Genomic DNA, 6,000 nt, shown 5'->3' with positions numbered 1-6,000 from the left:
GGTCCCATCCGGTGTCCCCGTGATAGCTCCTCATGAAGGGTTAATCACCGCCGGTTCCACTGTGATATTCCACTAGCGGAGGATGGATTGTGCGCGGCAGTAAAGGCTATGGAGAGTGATCGGAGTGCCCGCTGTAGTGTCCTCCTGAGAGCCGCCGCTGGAATCATTCTGCGCTATATAGGGCTATTTGTTTACGGGCTGGCAGCTTTATAGGTGCTTGTAAGGCTGCACATAAGGACGCCAATTTACCGCCGCACTGTGTTTTCATAAGTCGACCGCTCCATAAATCTGTATTAAAATCAAAATGGAAAATTTAAGGGAGCAGGAGCCGAGAGACAGATGGGAGGTCGGCGCCGCTGATGGCTCCGGTGTCACCGCGGCTGAGGCCGCGCGTCGGTTCAGGATGCGGTCACTTAGGTGGGAGATGTATGACAGACCGCAGGCGGCCACAGGGATGGAGCAGGTGACCGGAGCAGGTGACCGGAGCAGGTCACAGGTCAATCGAGTGATTGCGTCTCCCCGAGAGTGCATCAAAAGAGACAGTCAGGAAAATATGGGATCTAATCAGATGGGAGATTTATTCCCCCTGCGTTATTGCCGCTGTCGTCTGCAGCGCTGGTAATGGAGGGAAGGAAGAGAGGCTGCGATGCTCTGCAGGGACAAACAATGCAAACATCTGTAGAAAACGCACCGGAGGCTTCTTGTCCTGCTCAGATAATTCTTATATCTGGTTCTCATACCTCAACATTGAATGACAAGAAAGAGGCACCCAAACTATAATGTGCGAAGCCAAACCTCAGCCAGTACTTTATAGGCACCCACACCGAAATATTCTCTCACTAAAGCATATTGGTGGTCCACACAGTATAATGTCCCCACAATACGTTCCCCCACACACAGTATAATGTCCCCACAATACGTTCCCCCACACACAGTATGATGTCCCCACAATATATTCCCCCACACACAGTATGATGTCCTCACAGTATATTCCCCCACACACAGTATCATGTCCTCAAGGTATATTCCCCCACACACAGTATGACATCCCCACAGTATATTCCCCCACACACAGTATGACGTCCCCACAATACATTCCCCCACACACAGTATAATGTCCCCACAATACATTCCCCCACACACAGTATGATATCCCACAATACATTCCCCCACACACAGTATGATGTCTCCACAGTATATTCCCCCACACACAGTATGACGTCCCCACAGTATATTTCCCCACACACAGTATGACGTCCCCACAGTATATTCCCCCACACACAGTATGATATCCCACAATACATTCCCCCACACACAGTATGATATCCCACAATACATTCCCCCCACACAGTATGATGTCCCCACAATACATTCCCCCACACACAGTATGACGTCCCCACGATACGTTCCCCCACACACATTATGATGTCCCCACAGTATAATCCCACACACAGTATGATGTCCCCACAGTATATTCCCCCACACACAGTGTGAGGTCCTCACAGTATATTCCCCCACACACAGTATGATGTCCTCACAGGATATTCCTCCGCACACAGTATACTGTCTCCACAGTACATTCCCACACACACAGTATAATGTCCCCACAATACATTCCCTCACACACAGTATAATGTCTCCACAGTACATTCCCCCACACACAGTATGATGTCCCCACAATACGTTCCCCCACACACAGTATAATGTCCCCACAGTATATTGCCCCACACACAGTATGATGTCCCCCCAATACATTTCCCCACACACAGTATGATATCCCACAATACATTCCCCCACACACAGTATGATATCCCACAATACATTCCCCCACACACAGTATGATGTCCCCACAGTATATTCCCCCACACGCAGTATGATGTCCCCACAGTATTCACCCCGCACACAGTATGATGTCCCCACAGTATTCACCCCGCACACAGTATGATTTTGTCACGAACCCCTGACCGCTTTCACCAATATGTCAGGGATCCACACCGTGACCGTCACCCCTACGTCATGGATCGGGGTGACTTTAGGCCAACAGACGGCTATCACATGTGCAGGGGGGCTTATCTTAGTTATCCATCCACTCCACAATGTGATAAAAAGACACACACAAGGCTATTGACCTCTTAGTTTACAGCAGGGGCTTATTCTAGGTATCCCACTGCTCTTCAGTATACCATGAACTGCAGGGACTTATGTATCCCGCTTACAGTTCCACTTAACACTTGCAGCTCTCTGGCGCCCCCTTACTCTCAGCTCAGATTAGGTACTGCACCTAGGGTAATTAGTCGCCAGAAAGGCTGCCTGCTATCTACTGGCTATTGGGTATGCTGCAGCGACGCGATAAACTACTCCCACTCAGGCAGGAACAATAATTATCAACTCCGCAGTCGCTACAGCACCCAAAAGCCTGCACACGGTATTGCTGCCACAAGCTCCGATTAAACGGGTCCGAAGCTAACCCAACACAGTAGCGTAATTCCCTTCAAGAGATAGGGTACGTTTTAGAGCAGGAGAACGAATCTAGTATTAATTATTATACTCCGTAAAGTTTAGGCAGTGCTTTATCAAAATATTTTACAAAGATGTTACAAAAAGAGACAATTAATAAACACCTATAAGTAGCAAAATTAATTAAGCCAAGCAGTAGTAATTATACACACCAAAAGAAAATGCTAAACGGCACTAATAATTATAATATCAACTTTATTAAGGAACAGGTAAAACCAAATACATAAAAAATGAGACACCACAGAGAACAGACACAGCTGGCAGGGATGGCTGGAAACTAAGTGGCTAACATAGAACAACCACCTCCCAATATGATATTAAGGCAGATAGTAATAGCATTCAACCAGTACCAGAGTATAGCTACCAATATGGTGACTGACAAAAAAGTGCAAAAGTGCGAATCATACAATAGTAACAATTAATAAATATTCACAAATGTGATGTAGTACCAAGTGGTATGCTATATACTCTAAAAGTATGTAAAAGGCATCAGTCAACATATCGGAAAGCATAACATACATCCATTAGTAAATACCAGGAGGAACATATTTACCTAGTAGGTGCCACCAGCCAAGGACCCGACCACACCCAAAAAGAGACAATTGCAAATATGTACAAGGTAATTATAACATAAAAAGGATTAAAGGAGAAAAAATAACACTCACATGTTCTCAGAGCATTGCAGGCAACCAGGCTAGTGGAGTTCCCATACGTCCCAGTGCATTAGGACTTGCTCAGGGCTCTTCAGGTAAAAAACTGAACTCCTGCTGGAAGCCTGCCAGAAACTTATAACCTGCAGCCTGTGATATCACAGAAAGGGCTGGCTTATCCAGACCCTCCTCTCTCTTCAGTCTGAGTAATTCAACCTTAAATTTGTCTAATTTCTATAACCCTGCTACAAAACATGTCATAGTCATAACAAACCCAGCATTCATCTAGTATTAGCGTTGGCATTCTAATGAGATCAAATATGTCCTATTGGGGATGTATAATGTTATGACCCCAATGGCAGAGGGTCTCAGAAATAGTTACCAAGTCTGCAAACACAAAAACCAGCTCATAGGGCAGTGGTAACTGGGCTGACCATATATCTAATCCTAGCACCACAAATAACAGCAGCGGGGGAACGTGCCTACGTTGATTCTAGACGTCTCGCGCCAGCCGGAGAACTGACTAACCGTAGAAGGGAAAAGAAAGACCTTTCTTGCCTCCAGAGAAAAAGACCCCAAAAGTTGGATACAAGCCCCCAACAAATAATAACGGTGAGGTAAGAGGAAAAGACAAACGTAAGAATGAGCTAGGTATTTAGCAAAGAGAGGCCCACTAGCTAATAGCAGAATATAGTAAGATAACTTATATGGTCAGCAAAAACCCTATCAAAAATATCCACGCTGGAAATTCAAGAACCCCCGAACCGTCTAACGGCCCGGGGGGAGAACACCAGCCCCCTAGAGCTTCCAGCAAGGTCAGAAATCACATTTAGTACAAGCTGGACAAAAAAAAGAGGAAGCAAATAACTGAAAAAACAAAGAAGCAGGACTTAGCTTAATTTTTGCACGAACCAGGACCAGCAGATAGGAGCAAACAAAAAGCATCTGATTACAACGATGCCAGGCACTGGACTAAGGATCCAAGAGGTTTATATAGCAACACCCCTGGACTAACGACCCAGGTGGGTGCAAACTGAGGGAAGAAAATCCCAGAGTCGTATCACTAGTAACCACCAGAGGGAGCCAAAAAGTCTAATTCACAACAGTACCCCCCCTTAAGGAGGGGTCACCGAACCCTCACTACGACCACCAGGGCGATCAGGATGAGCAGCGTGAAAGGCACGAACTAAATCGGCCGCATGCACATCAGAGGCAACCACCCAGGAATTATCCTCCTGACCATAGCCCTTCCACTTGACCAGATACTGAAGCCTCCGTCTGGAGAGACGAGAATCCAAGATCTTCTCCACAACGTACTCCAACTCGCCCTCAACCAACACCGGAGCAGGAGGCTCAACAGAAGGAACCACAGGCACAACGTAGCGCCGCAACAAAGACCTATGGAACATGTTGTGAATGGCAAACGACACCGGAAGATCCAAGCGAAAGGAAACTGGATTAAGGATTTCCAATATCTTGTAAGGACCGATGAAGCGAGGCTTAAATTTAGGAGAGGAGACCTTCATAGGAACAAATCGAGAAGACAGCCATACCAAATCCCCAACACGAAGTCGGGGACCCACACCGCGGCGGCGGTTGGCAAAACGCTGAGCCTTCTCCTGTGACAACTTCAAGTTGTCCACCACATGATTCCAGATCTGCTGCAATCTATCCACCACAGAATCCACCCCAGGACAGTCAGAAGGCTCTACATGTCCCGAGGAAAAACGAGGATGGAAACCAGAGTTGCAGAAAAATGGTGAAACCAAAGTAGCGGAACTAGCCCGATTATTAAGGGCAAACTCAGCCAACGGCAAGAAGGTCACCCAATCATCCTGATCTGCCGAAACAAAACACCTCAAATAAGCCTCCAGAGTCTGATTAGTTCGCTCCGTTTGTCCATTAGTCTGAGGATGAAAGGCAGACGAGAACGACAAATCAATGCCCATCCTAGCACAAAAGGATCGCCAGAACCTGGAAACAAACTGGGATCCTCTGTCAGACACAATATTCTCAGGAATGCCGTGCAAACGAACCACATTCTGAAAGGACACAGGAACCAGATCGGAAGAGGAAGGCAGCTTAGGCAAAGGCACCAAATGGACCATTTTAGAAAAGCAATCACATACCACCCAGATGACAGACATGCCCTGAGACACCGGGAGATCAGAAATGAAATCCATGGAAATGTGTGTCCAAGGCCTCTTCGGGACAGGCAAGGGCAAGAGCAACCCGCTGGCACGAGAACAGCAAGGCTTAGCTCGAGCACAAGTCTGTCATGAATCCCAAAAGGCTAGGGATAGCACAGGACAAGCAAAGTACAAATAGATAACGGACGAGCTCTAGGGTGATGGAACCTGGGCTGACCGCTGCCCTACGCCTGACAAACGCAACTAGAGATAGCCAGGGAGCGTGCCTACGTTGGTTCTAGACGCCACGCACCAGCCTAAGAGCTAACTAGTACTGCAGAGAAAATAAAGACCTCACTTGCCTCCAGAGGAATGAACCCCAAAAGATACAGTTGCCCCCTCACATGTATTGACGGTGAAATGAGAGGAAGGCACACACATAGTGATGATATATATAGTTTTAGCAAATTGAGGCCCGCTGTAAACTAGAAAGCAGAACGATACAAAAGGGGACTGAGCGGTCAGCAAAAAACCCTAATCAAAAAACCATCCTGAGATTACAAGAACCCATGTGCCAACTCATGGCACATGGGGAGAACCTCAGTCCACTAGAGCTACCAGCTAGCATAGAGACATAATAAGCAAGCTGGACAAAAAACCAAACAACTGAAAATCAGCACTTAGCTTATCCTGAAAGATCTGGG

This window comes from Ranitomeya variabilis, chromosome 8 (genome assembly GCF_051348905.1).
Source record: "Ranitomeya variabilis isolate aRanVar5 chromosome 8, aRanVar5.hap1, whole genome shotgun sequence".
Lineage (NCBI taxonomy): Eukaryota > Metazoa > Chordata > Amphibia > Anura > Dendrobatidae > Ranitomeya > Ranitomeya variabilis.
Note: the sequence above shows the minus strand (reverse complement) of the source record.